Source organism: Cervus canadensis, chromosome 27 (genome assembly GCF_019320065.1).
Source record: "Cervus canadensis isolate Bull #8, Minnesota chromosome 27, ASM1932006v1, whole genome shotgun sequence".
NCBI classification, from domain to species: domain Eukaryota; kingdom Metazoa; phylum Chordata; class Mammalia; order Artiodactyla; family Cervidae; genus Cervus; species Cervus canadensis.
Window position 1 is genome coordinate 9,972,906 of NC_057412.1, and position 23,540 is coordinate 9,996,445.

General features: G+C 37.0%; 1 long non-coding RNA gene across 1 annotated transcript; it reads right to left on the minus strand.

The window, feature by feature from the left end:
• Positions 1-829: 829 nt before the first annotated feature.
• Positions 830-12,369, minus strand: LOC122428976. The gene is made up of 2 exons (XR_006265862.1): positions 12,334-12,369; positions 830-960 (listed from the first exon to the last, which is right to left on the minus strand). It is a non-coding gene; the product is annotated as an uncharacterized LOC122428976 (long non-coding RNA).
• Positions 12,370-23,540: the final 11,171 nt, after the last annotated feature.

Sequence of the window (23,540 nt, forward strand, 5' to 3'; positions counted from 1 at the left end):
TTGTGCAGTGTGATTTTTCTTTGATACTGAGATTTAGAACTGGACATGGAACAATAGACTGGTTCAAAATTGGAAAAGGAGTAACATCAAGGCTGTGTATTGTTACCCTGCTTATTAACTTCTATGAAGAGTACATAATGCAAAATCCTGGGCTGGATGAAACACAAGCTGGAATCAATATTGCTGGGAGAAATATCAATAACCACAGATATGCAGATGACACCACCTAAGGACTTCCTTGGTAGCTCAGTTGGTAAAAAATCTGCTTGTAGTGCAGGAGACTAGGTTCGATCCCTGGAAGATCCTCTGGAGAAGGGAATGGCAAACCATTCCAGTATCATTGCCTAGAAAATCCCATGGACAGAGGCATCTGGTGGGCTCCAGTCCCTTGGATCGCAAGAGTTGGACACGACTTAGTGACTAAACCACCACCACCAATGGCAGAAAATGAAGAAGAACTAAAGAGCCTGTTGATGCAGGTGAAAGAGGAGAGTGAAAAAGCTGGCTTAAAACTCAAAATTCAAAAAAATAAGATCATGGCATCCAGTCTCATCAATTCATGGCAAATAGATGGGCAAACAATGGAAAGAATGAGAGACTTTATTTTCTTGGGCTGCAAAATCACTGTGGATGTGACTGCAGCCATGAAATCAAAAGACACTTGCTTTTTGGAAGAAAAGCTATGACTAACTTAGCATATTAAAAAGCAGAGATATCACTTTGCTGACAAAGGTCCGTCTAGTCAAAGTTATGGTTTCTCCAGTAGTCATGTATGGATGTGAGAGTTGGACTATAAAAAAAGCTGAATGCTGACGAATTGGTGCTTTCAAACTGTGATGCTGGAGAAGATAATTGAGAGTCTCTGGGACAGCAAGGGAATCAAGCCAGTCAATCCTAAAGGAAATCAACCCTGAATACTTACTGACAGAACTGATGCTGAGGCTCCAATATTTTGGCCACCTGATTTGAAGGGCCAACTGCCTGGAAAATACCATGATGCCAGGAAAGATTGAAGACAGGAGGAGAAGGGGATGACAGAGGATGAGATGGCCGGATGGCATCATCAACTCAATGGAAACGAGTTTGAGCAAGCTCCAAGAGATGGTGAAGGAGAGGGAAGCCTGGCAGGCTGGAGTCTATGGGGTGTCAAAGAGTCAGACATGACTCATTGACTGAACAACAGCAAATAACATTTGATAATTATGGAGAACAATGCTAATGCAGTTGTTAGTGTTAAAAATCAATCCCGGTTGTACATGTGTCTAAAATTTGAATTTTAGAGTCTACATATTTGCTTTTAGTAAATATGGTGGGACTCTGTTCATGTAATGGGAATTGGATATGGAAAATAAGCCTTTAATCAAATGATACATTTACCCGTGTGTGTGTGTGTGTGTGTGTGTGTGTGTGTGTGTGTGAGTCACTCAGTCATGTCCGACTCCTTGTGACCCCGTGGACTCTAGCCCACCATTCCTCTGCCCATGGAATTCTCCAAGCCAGAAAACTGGAGTGGATTACCATTCCCTTCTCCAGGAGATCTTCCTAACCCAGGAATGGAAACTGGGTCTCCTGCATTGGCAGATTCTTTATCCTCTGAGCCACCAGGGAAGCATATTTGCCCATAAGTAAAAGTAAAAATATACATATGATGTTAGGGTTGGAAAAAATGAAAAGATAGAAATTCGAAACTTATGGTCAAAGAACACTCCTTTCAAAAGCAGTAACAACAAGGAAACAACCTTGTTACTACTTATAAGAAAGCATTTGACCTGTATTCTTCAGATGACTCTGGTAACTGTGTATTGTTTTCACATAACACTTTTCACCTGGAAATTTCATACGTGTCTGAGCTAGCAAGGATTATGGTTGACATCTGGCAGGTGAGGAAATGAATGCTTAAGTAAATTTTCCAAGGTCACAAAATTAATTAGTGGTAGTCTTGTGCTATTTTACACCATTTTTTGTAAACTTATTCAATGACAAAGCTCATCTTGTACACAATATCTCAATATGATGGCTTGGGGGAAATTAAACAATTAAGGAAATAACTTTTTAATCAAAAAAGGAAAAGTCAGAAAGGAAATCAGTGTAGGAAAAATCGTGATAAAGACTTCAAATAGATGTATATAAAAAAACAAAAACAAAACCCAAATGCTTGTCTGTGAGTATTAAAAGTCAATTTTCTAGCTTATTATTCCTTCTCATTTTGAAATCACTTTTCTTGATTGTTGTTTTCTTTCTTTTCCCTTGTAGCACCTCTCTGATATGCTGATTACTTAATGAATGTTTATCTTTGTGTATACAACTGAAGAATGTTTGTATTGTAGAATGTTGCCTTTGTAGTCTTGCTTTTAATTGAGCTACAGATGTTATACTTATGAAAGTAATAATAATCTCATTAGACATGAATGTGTTTGCAATACAAAAACCTAAGAATTGAGGATGTAAAGTTTTTTTTTTTATAGAAAATGTGATATTATTTGTAAAAACAAATGGATATTCATGTATTTTGCAATAATTATAAAAGTCTTCGGACAGTCAGTGTTGCTCACAAGTTAAATTAGAAGTTTCTTTACAACTTTGATTTCAAATTCTGTCATAGGAAGATTCATCATTACTGACCGAGGTCTGTTTTGTTTCTGAATGTGAGTTCTTTACCTTTTATGGTCACACTTATTTTGGATTATTGGAAAAGAATTTTAAAATCCTAAAAAATGTGGGGGCATTGGCTACACTGCTTTTATGCCTGATGTCTTTAAAAGTGTTGTTTTCTTTTTAAGAACATCAGTAGCTTTGTAATATATACATCAGTAGCTTTGTAATATCAGTAGTAATATATTTTATTACTTTTTCAACTCGTGATATTTAACTATTAGTTACAGTATAGGTAATTTATTTTTTTATTTTTATTTATTTTAGTATAGGTAATTTAGATTTGTTTTTTCCAAAATAGTTCCACAGGATGACCTTTGAAAAAAAGAGTCCAATATTTTATCAGAAACCCATGTACACAGCTGGAAATCCTCCTGACCTCACTTCTTTCCCAGAAGCTGCTGCAGCCACCAGTACTGAACATTCCCTGGATAACTTAAAACAGGTGTAATCTGACAGTCATTCTCCTCAAGCTCTGTCCACATACTTCTCACTGCAGTTGGCCTTCCACATCCTCAGGTTCTACATCCACAGGTTCAAACAACCAATGATCAAAAATATTTGACAAAAATATCCCAGAAAATTCCCCATAGCAAAATTTGAATTTGCAACTATTTATGTAGCATTTGCGATTCCCTGGTGGTTTAGTGGTAAAGAATCCACCTGCAACACAGGACACGTGGGTCCGATTCCTGAATTGGGAAGATCCCCTGGAGAAAGGAAATGGCAACCCACTGCAGTATTCTTGCCTGGGAAATCCCACGGATGGAGGAACCTGGAGGGCTACAGTCTATGTGGTTGCGAAGAGTCGGATGTAACTTAGTGACTAAACAACAACAACACTGTAGTAATTACACTGTATTTATAACTATTAATACAGTGTTTTCCTGGAGGAAGACACGGCAACCCACTCCAGTGTTCTTGCCTAGAGAATCCCCGTGGACAGAGAAGCTACAGTCCAGTGGGTTGCAAAGTGTTGGACACAACTGAAGAGGCTTAGCACACACACAGATAGCATTTAGTTTGCATTAGGTTTTGTGTTGACATACATAGTGTAGTATGCACTATACTATTTTATAGAAGGGATCTGAGCTTTTGCAGATTTTGGTATCTACAGAATGGGGGAGGTAGGGGCCTGGAACCAACCCCCTGTGGATACTGAAGGTGAACTGTGTATCTTCTGTGCCCCTCTGATATTATGGGGTGGACTATTTGAGGAAACTCACTCTTACACATGCAAATTTTGAGAATACTGGGGAAGTTGATACCTGTGAGGTTACCTTAGACCCCAGGTTCTGCAATTAAGTCTGGAAGATAAGGGCTTGCTCCTTAAATCCCTTAGGTGTAGAGTTTTAAAACTCATTTCATAAGCCATCTCAAATGCCAGAGAAAGCTACCACTAGTTATCCACAATGACAAATTTGTAATGAGATCTTTTATTAGTGTTTTCTAGTCATTCATACTGGCCTCCTGAGATTAAAGCTCAGCTTTGGAGAATGAGGATAAAATTTACCTGTAGGTATTTTTGGCAGATGCTGTCTTATATTTCTGAATTAATTCAAAAAATGCATTTATCACACTGGAAACTCTGAATAATCCTATACTAAATAAACATGTTTAGCTTTGTGAATTTCTCAAGGTTAGCACTTCATAAATCCCTACTTTCACCACATAACAGCTATTTCTATTGTAACTCCTTAAGAAATGTTGACCTAAAGATGAGCAATGGAATGCTATGTGAAAAGCATGGATATCACTGGGTAAGTGCTAGCTCTGCTCACGTTTCAGCTTAATATCAATTACACTGAAACATGAGAAAGGCTTACCCTGATGCTTACTCTCTAAACAACCTTCCCGTATAGCCTAGACCTAATGTTGAAGGCTATTATCTGAAGGGCTGATGATTCTGACTTTAGCTCTTATTATCTGATCCTAATAACTCAATAAAGATGGTAATTTTTAGATTAATTGATAAAAATAATACTGAAATAATTATGCTGTGTCACCCATTATGGAGAATTCTTTATAAAATGAGACCATTTCTGCCCTCAATAAGCTTAAAAAAATAAAAAAATACATACGTGAAAGTAAAAGTTGTGATAGCCTTTTTTGTTTGTTTGTTTACTATTTATAAACATCATTTTCCTTGACTTCCAACCATGTGGAAGATGGCACTTCTGTACCCTTTAAGGTTAGCTGGGTACCTTCCTTTGATCAATGAAGGTAAGAGGAAGTGACATGTGACCCTCATGTGGGAAAGCATCTGATTTCAGTTGCTCAAGTCCTGAGGCAGTTATTTCTCAGAAATTGTGGCAGCAGCAGCTTATGTGCAGAAAATATATGATGGAAACTGCCAGAATGTAGAGTCAACGGTGGAGAACAGTTGTCCTGGAGATTCACTTGGAGTCAATGCAGACTAGGCCTGAATGAAACACTGTGATAAAATATATTTTTTTGTTACTGCAGCTTGACTTAGCCTATGCTATGCAGAGGATAGCATAGAAGCAATTAGGATGTACTTGTCAAGAACTGTGAAGTCTTGAGATTTTTGTCTTTTATAGAAGCTAACAAGTTAGCCAAGTACAGTCTCATGGATTCAGGCAGAGGGTACCAGATTCCTAGGTCAGAAACAATGGCAGTAACCAGAGTAAAAACATGTGCTTCAATTCTCCAAGCATCAGTTCCCACCAGGAAGCACAAAGGGCAGAAGACAATACCTGTACAGACAGTGGGATGTGTTATAGGACTGGATCTCTGAGTTTAGAGTCTGAATCTTTTCTAATGGTCAGTGGGCTGCTTGAACTTTGCTCTGGAGAGAGACGTTATTATATTAGCCATGAGTATGTTCAGTGTTTCACCAAAGGGAATCACTATCTCCATATTCCAAGTCCTGCAGCAAACTTGCCCTTGTCTCCAGAAGGAGATGCTGTGTCTATCTTTCCAAGACTCTTTTTAGCATAACTTGCTTGAAGAGATAATCTAGCATAAAGACAATCAGTGTCTCTGATTATAAGATGTCTGGGAGCATGGGAGACCCACAGAGAATTGTCTCCCAACAGTACTTGAGGTAATTTCCTCAAGTTATTTGTTACTTTATATATACATATTTATTGGGTATATAGTATGGACCAAGTGCTCTTCCAGCTCTGGAGATTGATTTCAAAAAGGTTCCTGCTCTCAGGGAGCTTGTATTGAAGTGTGGAGATGAAAAAATTAAACACAAAGCAATTATATATAATGATAATCATTTAAAAAAACCAGAATAATAAAATGGAGAGTCATTTGAAAGCAAGAACAGATAAGGTGTCCATAGGTTCGTGGATTTATCTCTGGGCTTTCTATTCTGTTCCATTGATCTATATTTCTGTCTTTGTGCCAGTACCATACTGTCTTGATGACTGTGGCTTTGTAGTAGAGTCTGAAGTCAGGCAGGTTGATTCCTCCAGTTCCATTCTTCTTTCTCAGGATTACTTTGGCTATTCGAGGTTTTTTGTATTTCCATACAAATTGTGAAATTATTTGGTCTAGTTCTGTGAAAAATACCATTGGTAGCTTGATAGGGATTGCATTGAATCTATAGATTGCTTTGGGTAGAATAGCCATTTTGACAATATTGATTCTTCCAATCCATGAACACGGTATGTTTCTCCATCTGTTTGTGTCCTCTTTGACTTCTTTCATCAGTGTTTTATAGTTTTCTATGTATAGGTCTTTTGTTTCTTTAGGTAGATATACTCCTAAGTATTTTATTCTTTTTGTTGCAATGGTGAATGGTATTGTTTCCTTAATTTCTCTTTCTGTTTTCTCATTGTTAGTGTATAGGAATGCAAGGGATTTCTGTGTGTTAATTTTATATCCTGCAACTTTACTATATTCATTGATTAGCTAAAAAAAAAAAAAAAAGAAAGAAAGCAAGAACAGGCAACTTTAAATGGGAAAAGAAGGTCTCTCTGAAGAGGAGGCAACACTGTACTAAGAACTGAATGACACAAAAGATCTAAGTAGGTGAAGATCAGGGGTAAGATCACTCCAAACAGAGGTGGAATGAGCTTGGCTTTCATCAGGAGAGGAATTCTGCTACTGTTATCACTAATACTACAAACTGCTACAACTACTATAATGGCAGCAAGGTGGTGGATCTCTTCTAATCATTTTACATGTTGACATGAGAAGTCCAAGGCTCAAAGAAGAAGAAAGGTGGGGATGCTTAAGGAAAATGTGAAGGAGGAGAAAGAGGTGTGTAATAAGATCAAAATCATGGTAATGGCCAGAGGTGAGATGACAGGTTTGAGGCTGTAGTGATGCCTATGCTTTGCAGGGCAGGTAGATTTTTGAGCAAGGTTTAACTAGGCAGAGAGGAGATGAGGATATAATGGATGTGAAAATCTTATAAACAGAAATGAGGGGCAAAGGGAGGGGGGAAACCCCAAGCAGTGCCAGGAATGATAAAGGGTAAATTAAATATGTATTTGTACTTCCTTCATGGTTCAGGTGTATGATCATATGGGTTGATTATGGAAGACAGGGCTGGAAAGAGGATTTAATGGGATTTAGAAGGAAGCTTAGGTACCACTCAGAAGGATGCTCTGATTTCTGACACTTTTCTGGAAAGGTAAGCATTCTGTGGAATGGCTTGAGTAAGCTTTGCTCTTAGAAGTATCGAAAGACAAATTTTGAAATGCTAAAAATTGATAAATCATAAATTTTGGCCAAAGTTTGAGCTGGTGACAATTCAGGCAGAAATGTGTACTGGTGCTGAACAATTTGTCAGTGGAGTGTTGGCATAATCTCCTTCTATGGATTTTGCTTGAAAACAAAATACATTTCTCATGTGCTCCACGTCCATGGTCATTGAAAGGCTTCATTAAAGAAAAGTTTGTATTCAGAGAAGAGTGGAAGCAAAGATGAACCTTAGTTTAAAGAGACACAGATGTATAGAACAGACTTTTGGACTCTATGGGAGAAGGCGAGGGTGGGATGTTCTGAGAGAATAGCATTGAAAGAAGTATACTATCAAGGGTGAAACAGATCGCCAGCCCAGGTTGGATGCATGAGATAAGTGCTCAGGGCTGGTGCACTGGGAAGACCCAGAGGGGTGGGATGGGGAGGGAGGTGGGAGGGGGGATTGGGATGGGGAATACATGTAAATCCATGTCTGATTCATATCAATGTATGGCAAAACCCACTACTACAATATTGTAAAGTAATTAGCTTCCAACTAATAAAGATAAATGAAAAAAAAAAAAAAGAAATGCTAAAGTTTCTCAGTCTTCTTCATTGCTCTTATCCTAAAGAGAAAGGAAAAGGAAAGAGTGCTTTTTTTTTTTTTTTTTTTCATTTTGGAATGTGTGTTTGCGTGTGTGCTCAGTTGTGTCTGACTCTTTGTGACCCATGGACTGTAGCCCACCAGGCTCATCTGTCCATGAAATTTCCCAGGAAACAATCCGGGGACGGCTTTCCATTTCCTTCTCCAATTCATTTTGGTAAGAACACTTAATTTGAGATCTACCCTCCAACAAATATTTGTGTTCAACATATTACTGTTGACTATAGGTACAGTGTCAAATAGCAGATCTCCAGAGCTGATTTCTCTTGTTTGATTGAAGATTTTGTAGTTAATAACTTTCTCTTTCCCCCTCCTCAGAACCCTTAGCAATAACCAATTTCACTGTTTGTTCCTATCAATTTGACTATTTTTGATACTCCTGTAAGTGGAATAAGGTAGCATTTGCTTGTCTGTGACTGGATTATTTCGCTTACCAGAATATCCTTAAGATTCATCCATGTGGTTGCATATTGCAGAATTTCCTTCTTTTAAAAAAGATGAATAATATTCCATTCTGTATATATACTACATTCTCTTTATCCATTCATTCATTCACTGATGGACAGTTAGATTGTTTTCATATCTCAGTTATTGTAAGTAGTGTTGCAATGAACATAGGGAGTACTTATATCTCTTTGATAAACTGAATCAGTTCTTGTGGATAAATGCTCACAGATGGGATTCTGGATCATATGATAATTTTGTTCATTTTTAAATTTTTTGGATGGGCCAAGTCTTCATTGTGGTGTGTGGACTTCTCTAGTTGCTGCATTCAGGCTTAGTTGCCCCTCAGCCTGTGGGGTCTTGGTTCCATGATCAGGGGTGGAGCCTTCACCCCCCGGGTTGGAAGGTGGATTTTTAACCACTGGACTGCCAGGGAAGTCCTGATGGTTCTATTTTTAAGATTTTGTGAAACCTCCATACTGTTTCCCATGGATACTGCACCATTTTGCATTCTTACCAATAGTGTGTGAGGGTTTCAGTTTCTCCACATCCTTGTCAATATTTGTTGTCTTTTGCTTTTTGATAATAGCCATCCTGACAGGTGTAAGATAACTTCTTGTGGTTTTGACTTACATTTCCCTGGTGATTAATGATATTGATCACATCAGTATAGATTGGATGAGACCCATTCACATTGTGGAGAGCAATCTGCTTCACTCAGTCTACCTATTTTCAAAGGTTAATCTCATCCAGAAATACCCTCACTGATATACCCTAAATAAGTTTAACTAAATACTTGGCTACCTCATGAACCAGTTATAATGACACATAAAGTTAACATCATAGTTCCTAAGAAATCTCCCCTGATCATTTCACAGAGAAGGGCTGCCTCATTTCCGTGAACTTCCACACCACATGGAGCTTATCTCCATTTTAGTTTTGTGTGTAGTCAATGCATTAGTCTCTTATGTATGTGACCTATCTTAGCTGGCTGTACTTAGTATATTGTTATTATTATCCTTGTGTTTGAACATTCATTTGAAATCCAAGAGTCTCTCTAGTTTTCTGCCCAGAATGCTGTGAAAGTTTGGCTATTGTGAAAGCAGATGTAAAATGGATTGGCTTCTTTATTTTTGAGTATTAGCTTAAGTATGTATGAATATGCATGTGCAGTTCTACTCCTATGATTCAGATACTGGATTTTCACTATTGGGAGTAGAGATACTGTATGGTTTCTAGCCTATGGAAAGATTTCTTCTACTTTCAAATCCATGCAAGTTTTTTTTTTTTTTTTTCCTTAAAAAAATCTTTACCTCTATTTAAATGTGTGATGTAACTAGATGTTGTTGTTTAGTTGCTAAGTTTCATCTGAGTCTTTCCTGCCACATCAGACTCCTCTGTCTATAGGATTTCCCAGGCAAGAATACTAGAGTGGGTTGCCATTTCCTTTTCCAGGAATCCAGGGATCAAACCTGCATCTCCTTCCTTGTCAGGGGGATTCTTTACCACTGAGCCACCAGGGAATTAGGTAGAAGAGAGTTAAATAAAATAAAGGAAAAACTTGTGTGATTCTTTATCATTGGGTTTTTGTAATGACAATTGTTTTATATTCACTTGAGGCATTACTTTTGTGCAGGAGCACAGTTAAAAGAATTTCAAATAGCAAAGGATAAATCTTCTATAGAATAAATGAAAGACATGAAAATTTTCTAAATGTAGGCAACTGGAGACTTAAAAGCATATTGTTATGCTCTTATAAGAAAATTGGGGAAAAGAAAGTATTGAGATTTCAGAAACATATTTATAAAACTATTCATTACAGTGATTTTATAAAATAGGAGAAAATCATGCAAACCAGCCTCTATATGTGAATATATATGTGAATACACCATTGCTGTCAGGGATTTTTTTAAACAGATGTTTAAAAAAGAAACTATTTAGAAGAAACTACTTGGACACTCTTCTCAAAAACTTGAATAGGATTCTTGGAGTTCGGATATCTAGTTAACTATAAATGCGTGCTTTGATGACTAATCTTATTGATCCTAACCAAGATTTGACTCACAATCTTAGATATTAATTGAAAAACCTTTTGTGAACTGAAATTTAAATATTTTAACTTATATCTTTTTTTTTCTTTTTACTGTTTATTTTTATTAGCTGGAGGCTAATCACTTTACAATGTTGTAGTGGTTTTTGCCATACATTCACATGAATCAGCCATGGATTTACATGTATTCCCCATCCCGATTCCCCCTCCTCCCTCCCTCCCCACCCCATGCAAAACTGAAATTTAAATATTTTAATGTGTACACAAGTGATGTACAGGAAATATATTATTTGTAGACCCATTATATTTTTATTCTTATTCAATGTGAACCAAACACTCCCTCTTTTGTGTATGTGTATGTGTATATACTCTTTGGGGTATGCCTAGATTTTAGTCAGTGTAGTCACTGATCTTAAAGTGATAAACTAAAGAGTGCAGCGCACAGCATCCTATTCTGGACATATGAATGTTACAGTTCAATTCGCTGTAACCCCAGGGAAGCAGGCTCAGTGTTGTGTGATCTTTAAGTTTCCTACCTAGGAGGTTAGAAGCGGTTCTCAGCTTCTGCACCATAGGTGGCATAAAAAATTACACTTTCAGATCAGACATCTGCTGGAGATGAGTAAGAAGTTTGATCTTGAAGACATAATTATCTGATACTTCCGTGTGCCCACTCATTATGATGCCTTCGCAGCAGGAAACAGACAGCACAACAGAGACAGTGTTGAACAGAATTCGCCCCTAGGTTTATTCCAACAGGATCCTTAAAAGTGGTGTATGACTCAGAAGCTCCTCAAATGGTCTCTTCTGTTAGTCCATTGAGACCAACACTTGCAGACTTCCTTGAAAACTCTGAAAAAATAATCCCCCCACTTGTTTTCCTATTCTCTAGTTATTCAGCTAGAATATTTTCAATATTCAAATTAGAAAAGGTAAAATATTGCCTGTATTTTCATTTCTAGTTTGGATTGGAGCCTATAATTACACCTACATGTATTTTTTCTTTTCTTCATCCAGCTCATAACCAAAATTATAACTGTGGCCATGACTACAGGGATCATGGGGTTAACATTTAAAGATCATTTACTATGTGACAGGCACTGCTTGCTGCTTCATAAAAATTTTCTCACTTAAACATCCCTAGAATAAGTATAAGCTACTCTGTGCCTAAGATTCTATATTTTACATAAGAGAAAACAGGCTCAGAAAAATGAAACACTTGACTGAGTTGTTCAAAACTGGTAAGTGATGAAAGTGAGATTTGAGCCTAAGTTTACCATATCAAACTCCTACTTTAAAACCCTTCTGCCTCTAAAATAGAAATCCTTAAGGAGATGAAAGTGTTTGTCTCTCAGTCATGTCCAGCTCTTTGGGACCCCATGGACTGTAACCTGCCAGACTCCTCCATGGAGGAGAATCCATGGAATTCTCCAGGCAAGAATACTGAAGTGGGTTGCCATCTCCTTCTCCAGGGGCTCTTTCCTACCCAAGGACTGAGCCCTGGTCTCCTGCATTGCCGGCAGATTCTTTACTGTCTGAGCCACCTGGGAAGCCTCAAGGTTTTCGTTGGAAGAAAAGTTACGACAAACCTAGACAGAGTATTTAAAAGCAGAGACATGACTTTGCTGACAAACGTCTGTAGAGTCAAAGCTATGGTTTTTCCAGTAGTCATGTATGAATGTGAGAGTTGGACCATAAAGAAGGCTGAGGGCTGAAGAATTCATGATTTTGAACTGGGGTGTTGGAGAAGACTTTTGAGATTCCCTTGGATTGCAAGGAGACCAAACCAGTCAATCCTAAGGAAAGCAATCCTGAATATTCATTGGAAGGACTGCTGTTGAAACTGCAATGCTTTGGCCACCTGATTTGAAGAGCTGACTCTTGGAAAAGACACTGATGTTGGGAAAGATTGAAGGCAGGAGGAGTAGGGGACGACAGAGGACGAGAGGTTTGGATGGCATCCTCGACTCAATGGACATGAATTTGAGTAAGTTCCAGGAGATGGTGAAGGACAGGGATGCCTGGTGTGCTGTAGTCCAAGGGGTCGCAAAGAGTTGGACACGACTTGTGACTGAACCACAAAAAGGAGATGAAAGCTGTATATACAAGGGCAAAAGAAAGCACATGTACCTAAAACTTGTATGCTCAAAGCAAGGAACAATGGGAGAATATTTGTTTATAGAGCTTAGCTTCAGATACACTGTAAGAGGAAGATTGAGAATAGGGAGGATGAGAGTAAAACTTTATTGACACTTTTTGGTGCACTGGTGAAGGTGTTCCACCTCTCCACCAATCATAGGTACTGATTGGTACTTTTCATAGTGAAGGAACATGAACTCATATCTTATAGGATCATCAGAGAACATTATAGAATTATAGTTTGCAAAAATGTGGGAATAAAAATATAATTTAAAACATCATGTCATGATACTTGTGGCCCAAGAAGTGGTTTAAAAAGATGAAAAACACCACGAATGTCTTTTATTTTGTGTCTAAGCCTCATTTTAAAAATCCTCACTAGGCTCATTTTATTTTTCTATCAGAATTTGGAAGCAGTTCCATTCTGAAGAGCATACACTGTATTTTCTTCTATCATCATTGCATCACAAATTAAAAGTTGTAGTTTTCATTATTTCAGTGTCTTGCAGAAAATAATAAATTGAAAGAAGCACAGGCTGGAAAAGAAATGCCAAGATGTCACAGTGCTGACAATAATAACATAGTGACAGAATGAGTGACATTGAGGGTTCCGGTGGCAGGTGTAGTTATCTCAAATTGCCAGGTTAACAAACTGAATTACTACCTGGGCTGCAAACATATTACTTAAGTCTTAGAAGCCCCACAGTAGTTCTGTATTTATTGAGTATTAGAAAAAGGGAGCCACACAGTTTGTTATAATGCAGGAAATCTTTTTTCTTTCTTTCTTTCACTCACAGCTCACTTCATAATACAAATGTGTGTTCATATATTTTGTAAAACAGAGGAGGGGACTTCAGGTCAATGAAAGATCCTAAATTTTGCTTAAGGGCAAAACCATATTTCCCTGGTTGTTGTTGTTCAGTCACTAAGTTGTGGATGACTGTTTGCAACCCCATAGACTCCAGCACGTCTGGCTTCCCTGTCCTTCACCATCTCCTGGAGCTTGCTCAAACTCATGTGCATTGAGTTGGTGATGCCATCCAACTATTTTATCTTCTATCACCCCCTTCTCCTCCTGCCCTCAATCTTTCCCAGCATCAGGGTCTTTTCCATTGAGTCAGTTCTTCACATCAGGTGGCCAAAATATTGGAGTTTCAGCTTCAGCATCAGTCCTTCCAATGAACATTCAGGACTGATTTTCTTTAGGATGAACTGGTTGGATCTCCTTGCTGTCCAAGGGACTCTCAAGAGTCTTCTCCAACATCGCAGTTCAAAATCATTAATTCTTTGGTGCTCAGACTTTTTTATGGTGTAACTCTCACTTTCACACATGAATTCATACATGACTACTGGAAAAACCATAGCTTGTGACTCTACAGACTTTTGTTGGTGAAGTGACATCTCTGCTTTTTAATATGCTGTCTAGGTTTGTCCTGGCTTTTCTTATAAAAAAGATCAAGTGTCTTTTCATTTTGTGTCTGCAGTCACTGTCAGAGTGATTTTGGAGCCTGAGAAAATAAAATGTGTCACTGTTTCCACTGTTTACCCATCTATTTGCCATGAAGTGATGGGACCAGATGCCATGATCTTAGTTCTTTGGATGTTGAGTTTCACATCCATCAGGAGGCTCTTTAGTTCATCTTCACTTTCTGCCATTAGAATGGTATCATCTACGTATCTGAGGTTGTTGATATTTCCTCCGGCAATCTTGATTCCAGCTTGTGTTTCATCCAGCCCAGCATTTCGCATGATGCACTCTGCATATAAGTTAAGAAAGCATTATAACAATGGACAGCCTGACATACTCCTTTCCCAATTTTGAACCGGTCTCTTGTTCCATTCCGGTTCTAACTATTGCTTCTTGGCCTGCATACAGGTTTGTCATGAGACAGGTTGTGATCTACACAGTCAAAGGCTTTAGAATATTCAATGAAGCAGAAGCAGATGGTTTTTGTTTTTGTTTTTAAAATTCTCTTGATTTTTCTGTGATCCAATGGATTTTGGTAATTCGATCTCTGCTTCCTCTGCTTTTTCTAAGTCCACCATGTACATCTACAAGTTCTCGGTTCATGTAATTTTGAAGCCTAACTTTCCCTGGTACCTTTCTCCTTTAGGTCAAAATTATATAAGGATTAGTGTTTTCCTGGGAATGGAGGCAGGGAAGAGGAAGTTGGAAAAGATTAAAAAAGAAAAATAGGAAATTTTGGAGGATAATAGATATGTTCATTGTCTTGATAGTGCCGATGTTTTCATGGGTGTAAATGTGCAACATTCTTAAAAAATTTACATTTCAAGTATCTGGAATTTATTGTATATTAACTATTGTTCAACAAAGCTGCTCAAAAAAACCCACATCAAGAATATGGTAGATAAACTATATTTCTCAATCATATCTAATCTGCCTTTGTATATGAAAGATATATTTCATATGTATATAGCCCCTGCTGTGTTCCCTAAAGACAGAATATTTTGTTCTTTAAGTGCATATCTATCTCCCCAGCTGGATGGTGGGCATTTTGAAGTCTTAAAATTCTAGCACGTGCCTAAGGGATATACATCAGGAATTACTCTTTCATATATAGACTAATAACAACAACGCCTTATATTTACACAGTATTTAAAAATTTCTTACATGCTATTTCATTCGCTAACCTGTTTGGGACCTTCACAACATCGCTTTCAGGAAGTTTATTGTATCCATTTTCCATGTAAAGCAAGAGAAATGTAGTGGTTTAAAGAGACTTTCCAAAGTTGTTATGCTAGGTATACACATCATTTACCCACTATAATGTCCATCCAGTTTCTTCTCTCTCATATCCTCCATTTGACACTGAGCTATTCAATAGATTTGTTCATTAGTATAACATTATGGTCCCTACCTGTGTCCTCAAGTAATTATTTTCCATAATCTTTTATCACAGCTGAGTGACGACAGTCAATTAACAAAAGGTGTAAGTTTTGTTATCCCACTCGAATGGTTTCATTGTGGTAGGGGACTGTGATAGGCTTCTTGCTGCCTTTGTTAAGCAGAAAGTGAATTCTTTGGCTTGTGAAGTTGGCTGCAACTGATTTGAATAATTTCAGCAGATTTGAGGTGCCTCTGTCCTTCTTTTTCCTTCATCTGCTTCCTTTTATAGCCACAAGATGGATATCTTCACTTGAAGATAGTAGTTTCTCTCTACTTCTGATTCCAACAAGAAAATGGAAAGTTCTCTATGCCTCACTATATTATTATCATCTCAAAGTACCTGCACAGACACTTCTGCTGTGTCTTTTACTAATTTTAAGCATGAGTTCTTTCAATGATGCTATGCGATTAGGAAAAAGTCTGCACCTTAACTTTTTAAAATTTTCCACTTTGAAATAATTTCAGACTTATACAAGTCCTGAAAAGATAGGACAGACTTCCCAGATACCCTTTACTCAGATCCCTGTAATGTTGATATCACACATAAAAGCACAATTAAGAAATTAACATCAGTACAATACTAACTATAGACTTTGTTCAAAGTTTATAAGCTTTTTTCCCCCTCATTCTGTTCCAGAATCTAGTGTTAGATCTCACATTGTATTTAACCATCATGTTTTTTTAGTCTCTCTTCCAATCTGTGAGTTTCTTCTTATTTCTCGTCATCCATGACCTTGATATTCTGAAGACTGGTTATGGATTTAGAGGAAGAATAGCAGAGAGGTGATGTGTGCTTCTCTTCATATCATTTCAGAGTGTTCATATCAACCTGAATTATCACTGGTGGTGGCCAACCTTGACCACTTGGGTAAGGAGGTATCTGCCTGGATTTTTCCCTTGTAAAGTTACTCTTTTCCTCTTCCCACACTCTATTCCAGAGGTCTGGAAGAAAAGCCAGTTAGCAAGCATTTTAGGCTTTGTGGGCCATATGGTGTCTGTCACAATGCCTTAACTGTTATATGTAACTGTGAAGCAGACACAGACAATACATAACGTTCCAATCTGTTCCGATAAAACTAGCTGACCCCTGTTGTTTTCATTAGAAGGGAGTCATCAAGTCAAGCCACAGTGAAGGGGAGAGGAATTAAACAATCTCTCTTGGAGGGAGGAATATCAAAGAATTTGTGGACATAAGTTAGAACCATTCAATAATTAATAAATATTTGAGGGAAGCTACTTGGAGGCTATACAAATATCCTCTTTTCTTAAATTTTCTTCCACTAAACTTAGCATTTGGCAGTGGATTCAACTGCTGTTTTTCTTTTTTTTCCAGTTGAAGTATAATTGCTGTACAATATTACATAAGTTACAGGCATATTAATACAATGTAATGATTCACAATGTTTAAAGGTTATACTCTATCTATAGTTATTATAAAACACAATATATTCTTGTAGCCTATTTTACACCTAATAGATGAAACTCTTACTCCCCTACCCCTATATTCTGTTTTATTTCTTAAACACTTTATTGAGGTAAAATTGACAGAATAAACTGCACATGTTTAAAGTATACAATTTGATAAGCTTTGACCTAGGCATGTCTGTATATGTCTGTGAAACCATTACCACAGTCAAGGTAACAAACACATCCATCACCCTCTGAAATCTTTGTAACCTTTTAAATTTTTTATTTTAAACTTATTTATTTTTAATTGGAGGATAATTGCTTTATAATATTGCGCTGATTTCTGCCACATATCAGCATGAATTAGCCATAAGTATACATGTGTCCCCTCCCTCTTGAACTTCCCTTCCACCTCCCATCCCAGGCCATGCCTCTAGGTTGTCACAGAGCACCTCACCTATATTCTGTTTTAATGGTGATTTTCTGTTTCCCTTATTCCTTCTACATTTATTAATTGCAGTTCTTTTGTAAGGAAAAGTTGTTTCTTCTCTAATTACTCATTATTCCAGGGGATTCTTTGTATCAGTATGGCATCTTGGATATAAGATCAATATATTTTCCTTTATTTTATTTCTTATTTATTAATTTGCAGTTGGAAGCTCTTCTAGGTTGGCTCCTGTGTTCCTTTGACATGTACTCATCCCTTTGTGCTTAGAGCATCTCCTTAGTTTCTGACACTACAAAATTCTCCAGGTGCATCTTATGTTTTTCCAGCCCCAGTGCTAGACTCAGCCATTTCTCCAAGGAGCACTGGTTCCTTTTGTTGGAGAATTATATTTAAAAAATCAATACCTGGAGATAGGTGTGCTCATGGCTACAGATGTCACTACTCTGGGTCCTTTCAGCAAATAAAGCCAGGGAGTATTATATGTTTGCTGACCTCTCTGATCACTTCTCCAGTGGATCTTCCTGACCCAGGAATTGAATTGGGGTCTCCTGCATTGCGGGAGGATTCTTTACCAACTGAACTATCCTTGCTGACCTATCTATAGGCCTATATCTATGTTTATTCCTTTATCTATTCATATATTTATTAACATAAACTTGAATCCATATTGATATATACAATTTCAGTATGGCAGCATGATTTTCCTCTGGCATTCTCATTTTTCTTACTTGTAACTTCTTTTTCCTACAGTGGTAAAAAATAGCTCTCAGAAATTGACGATATGAAGTTGTTTCAGAATTTTGAATGTGTACTCCTGTGAGAAATGTTACTGACAAGAGTACAGTGTTTGTATAAAGTTCTTTTTGTCTTCAGACTTACAGTATAAAAATCAAAACACTATTTTTTTTCCAAAATAACTTAGGAAATGTTATTCTCTACCCCTTCAGTGAGGCTATGTCATGCATATGGTTGTATGCATCTGTCATGGTCTGCATTCTTTCTAGTGTTCCCCTGACATCTTGGTTGATAGATATTTTAAAAAATATTGTTTACAGTAAAAATCACTGTTTGCAACATACAGTTCTACATGCTTCATGGCAGCATAAAGTCACGTATCCACCATTCCAGCACCATATAGAGCTGTTCCATCACCTTAAGGAAGCTCTAAATGGCCCCCTTTCCACAGTCTCCAACCCCTGACAACTAGCAATCTGTTTTCTATTCATATCTTTTCAAATTTTCTGAAATGTCACATTGATGCAGTCAGACCAAATGTAAACATTTTTTACCTGGCATCTTTTACTTAGCAAATCACATTAAATATCCATTTGTATTTTTGTGTGAATTTAGCTCATTCCTCTTTGTTTCTGAATAGTATTACATTGCAGGAACATATCACAATTTATTTCTCTGTTCACCTGTTGAAGGACTTCTAGGTTGCTTTCAGTTTTGGGTGATCACGAATGATGTTACTATAAACATTTGTGTGAAGTTTTATGTGAACATAAATTTTCAATTCCCTTGGGTGAGTATCTAAGAGTGGAATTGCTGGGTTGCATGAGAATGTATAAAACTACTAGCCAGGTTGGGGAATAGAAAAAAAAATATAATAAAGATAAATAGAAAATCCGCTATAGGCTTCCAGCCTGAAGCAGGTCTGAAACTGGTGCGGAGAGAAAAACTAAATCAAGATCAGATTTTCAATTGCTATTTTAAGCTGGACATGACTGAATTGGGAATGTTTTTGTGACTACTTTGGTTGAATGAGCAGAAAAGTCAAGGGACATGCTAAGCTTTTACCCTAGGGGTGAATACATTTTAAAGGGGCATAGGGAAGCACAAAATGTTCACTTAATATCATTATAAACATTGTCTTTCAGCACGCCCAAGTCATCCAACAAACCAAATTACATGTGATGATTAATTTACTGTTTAGTTATTGAATGTGATAAAATTAAGTCAATTTCTCATGACTTTGTTATTATGAAAACAACAGCAATGATTTCAGGTGAGGCAATGATAAAAAACACAGTACTCGTTCTGAAACAAAGGTTACATTAGACTTTGTTTTGAAATCAGTGAAATAGGGACTAAATTTTTGGTTCTTGCAGGTAAGAAATTTAAGGGAGAACGATGATATCTTTTTCCCCTTGTAATATAGCACACTAGTTTATGTAAATGGCTCTGAAATAAATACTTATTGAATGAATGAATAAATTGAAAACTTATAAAAGTGATGCTCAGTAAATACTAACATTTTTATATACATATATCTTCCTGCGGGTTTCCCATGTGGTGCTAGTGGTAAAGAACCTGCCTGATAATGCAGGAGACAAGAGATGCAGGTTTGATTCCTGAGTCAGGAAGTCTCCCTGGAGGAGGACATGGCAACCTGCTCCAGTATTCTTGCCTGGAGAATTCCATGGACAGAGGAACCTGGTGGACTACAGTTCATGGGGTCTCAAAGAATCAGACATGACTGAGTGACTAACACTTCTACATACTTCTACACTATACTTGGTTTACATGAATATCATTCTCAACTACATTATTTCCTTACATAATGTTTCTGAGGCAAAAAAAAAAATGGATATAGAATCTCACAATTTATTCTATTTAAAAAACAAAGTGTTAATGATCAATAATGTGGCAATTTATAGTATATGTGTGTGGATTTTATTTTTAAAATTAATTTTTATTGGAGTTTAGTTGGTTTACAGTGTTGTGTTACTTTCTACTGTATAGCAAAGTGAATCAGCTCTGTGCATACATGTATCCCTTCCCTTTTGGACCGCCTTTTCTCATTCAGATAACTGATGAGAGTATATTGTATAGAACATGAGTGTGGATTTTAGAGAGATTGGAGTTTGGCTCTCTGGATTCATTGTTTACAGCGAGCCATATGTTATGTATTACGTTTATGTTTTCATGTTCAGTCACTCAGTCATGTCCGAAGGGGGTACATAACTTCTCTGAGCTTTTCTTTCCTTGTCTATAATAATAATGCTGACCTCAGAGGTTGGGTTTCCCAGGTGGTGCTGGTGGTAAAGATCCACCTGCTAATGCAGGAGACACAAGATACCCAGGTTCAGTCCCTGGGTCGTGAAGATCCCTTGAGGTAGGAAATGTCACCCCGCTCCAGTATTCTTGCCTGGAAAATTCCATGGGCAGAGGAGCCTGGTGGTCTACAGTCCATGGGGCCACAAAGAGTTGGACACGCCTGAGTGACTGAGCACACAGTCAGAGGTTATTGAGAGAATTAAAGGAGAAGTAGATATAAAGAAGACCTGGGCTGGGGTAAATCCTCCACAAATGCTCATTCTTAGAGCTCTTGTTACAGTATTGATTCAAACGATAGTTTTACTATCTGCTTTGGTAGACTATGCATGTGAGCAAAAATAATGACTTCTCCATAGAATTCTCATTTTGGCCACACAGATCCCAGGACTCTTGTTTGCAATCAACCTATTTGCTATTTGAATGAGGTCCTTTGCAGCTCACTGATCCTACACGAGTCGAACATACTGATTAAGTGGTAATTACAAGTTTTGACTAGAATGGTCTATTCGAAATGGCAGAAAAGATCATTTGGAGGCAAATGTTTTATTGAAACGCTTCCTTAGGCCCATCTGATTCCTTTGTAAAGAAAAATTGGGCAAATATAAATACTAAAATAGGCACATTTGTGAGTAGAGAAACTCTCTAAAAGACTTCGCTAAATCAAGAAAAATGAGGAAATGAGGATTATTTGGACAACATAAGACATTTTTTGATACATTTGCTCTTACAGTAAAAATACATATGCATATTATTTAAAATTTAAAAATAATACAAGAACATGGATTGCATATAATTTGTATCCATGTGTGAAACAAAAAGTTTCAAACATACACAAAAGTAGAGCAATTAATATAATAATCCTCCTTATCTACACCCCTACCTTTCACCATGAATTCAATACCTGACCTTAAAAATGATCTACTCATGGTTAGTCTTGTCTCATCTATTACCTTCTTAACTCTCTCCCCTACTTCTGGATTATTTTGAAGTGAATTTCAGAGAATTTGTCCTGTCTGGGTCCACTTTTTTTTGATCTCAGGAAAATGTGATTCTATAATTTTTATAGATAACCTTGTGTCATTCACTCCATCATTGGCTAACAGAGAGTGCTTTAGAAGCTATGTTTACATTTTAAAGGAATGAAATATTTTATTAGTATAATTCTTAAGTATTGCAAGTTATTTTTTTTTAACCAAAATATCATGGCTGAAAGCTTTGCAAAAAAATGTACAGATAAAATAGTTTTACAAATCAGCATATCATCTTTTAAAATGAATCTCTAGTGGCAAAAAAAGGTTTATATTACATATTGTTGTTATTGCTTAGTTGATCAGTTGTGTCTGACTCTTTGCGACCCCATGGACGGTAGCCCTCAGATTCCTCTGTCCATGGGATTTCCCAGGCAAGAATACTGGAGTGTTTCGCCATTTCCTACCTCAGGGAATCTTCCCAACTGAAGGATCAAACCCACATTTCCTGCAGTGGCAGGTGGATTCTTTAGCACTGAGTCACCAGGGAAACCTATGTCATAAATAGTTTCACATAAAAATTATGTATAAGTGTATTGGAGGCATCTTGTTTTTAAAAACCTAAGTATTAATTTCTGTTATAAATATAAAGAAACAAATCCAAATATAATTATCTATTTGCCCTTAAATGGAATACATTCTTTTTTCTCAAAAGCCTACAGCTGTTTGGAAGATCAAGTGGTTTGACCTTTCAGTTCTTTGTGATTATATTTTCCTGGTTGTAATCATCTTTGGCAGTAATTAGATTTCCAATTGGATTTTATGAAATGAATATTGATAATACTAGTTATATTAAGAGATTTCAGAGTTCAGGAATACATAAAACTTAGGGTAAATATTTGACCAGGATAAATACGGCATTTGAATTTTAGAGCATCATGTATTAATATAGAAAGAAAATGAATGTTTTCCAAATAGCAATCATACCGTATAGTTGGGATTTAACAGAGCAAAGAATTATTCTGAAGGGCATAGAGCTTTACTTTGCTTTGATATGATAAATAGTGAACACATACAATATAAACTAATTTATTTAAAGCACATATTTTGAGAAATATTAAATCATCTTTTCTAAATACCCAGTATTCAATGAGATTTTAAAAAGCAAAAGCTTTCCATTTGAATTAGCATTTATATTTATCTTCCTTATAGCCAACCTCTCATTTTGGGGAAAATAAAGATTTCCATACATATTTCCAATTCCAAGTTTCTTGTGAGAAGGAAAAAACCTTTTTTTTTTTTTTTTTAAAGATAACAAATAGTGCCCTCAGTTCAGCTCAGTTCGCTCAGTCGTGTCCGACTCCCTGTGGCCCCGTGAACTGCAGCACTCCAGGCCTCCGTGTCCATCACCAACTCCCAGAGTTTACCCATACTCGTGTCCATTGAGTCGGTGATGCCATCTAACCGTCTCATCCTCTGTCGTCCCCTTCTCCTCCTGCCTTCAGTCTTTCCCAATATCAGGGTCTTTTCCAAGGAGTCAGCTCTTTGCATCAGGTGGCCAAAATATTGGAATTTCAGCTTCAACATCAGCCCTTCCAATGAACATCCAGGACTGATTTCCTTTAGGATGGACTGGTTGGATCTCCTTGCAGTCCAAGGGACTCTCAAGAGTCTTCTCCAACACCACAGTTCAAAAGGATCATTCTTCTGGGCTCAGTTTTCTTTATAGTCCAATTCTCACATCCATACATGACTACTGGAAAAACCACTTCACTCTAAACCCTCAATAGTTTTCGTGTGTGTAACTTTGATGAAAAAGTATTCAGTAAGTGGAGAATATGTTTTGATTTGGACAGTAAAGAGAAAAACAAAATGGTGAGTTTGAAACTGGACAAGAGAATACAAGTTTTTGCCAATTTAGCCACATTATTTTTGAATCATCCTTAGAGAGTTTGCATTTGTTGAAAACAGAAAGGAGAGTAAGCTTAGAAGTCTCTTTGGATTACCTTTTTAAGTCAATATTGGGATCATCACACTAAATGATTACCAAATTCCTATTTATTGTTAAAATAAAACTTATAAATTAGATCAGCTAGATAAGACCACTTGAGTTAATGAAACATCTACAAATGAGAAAT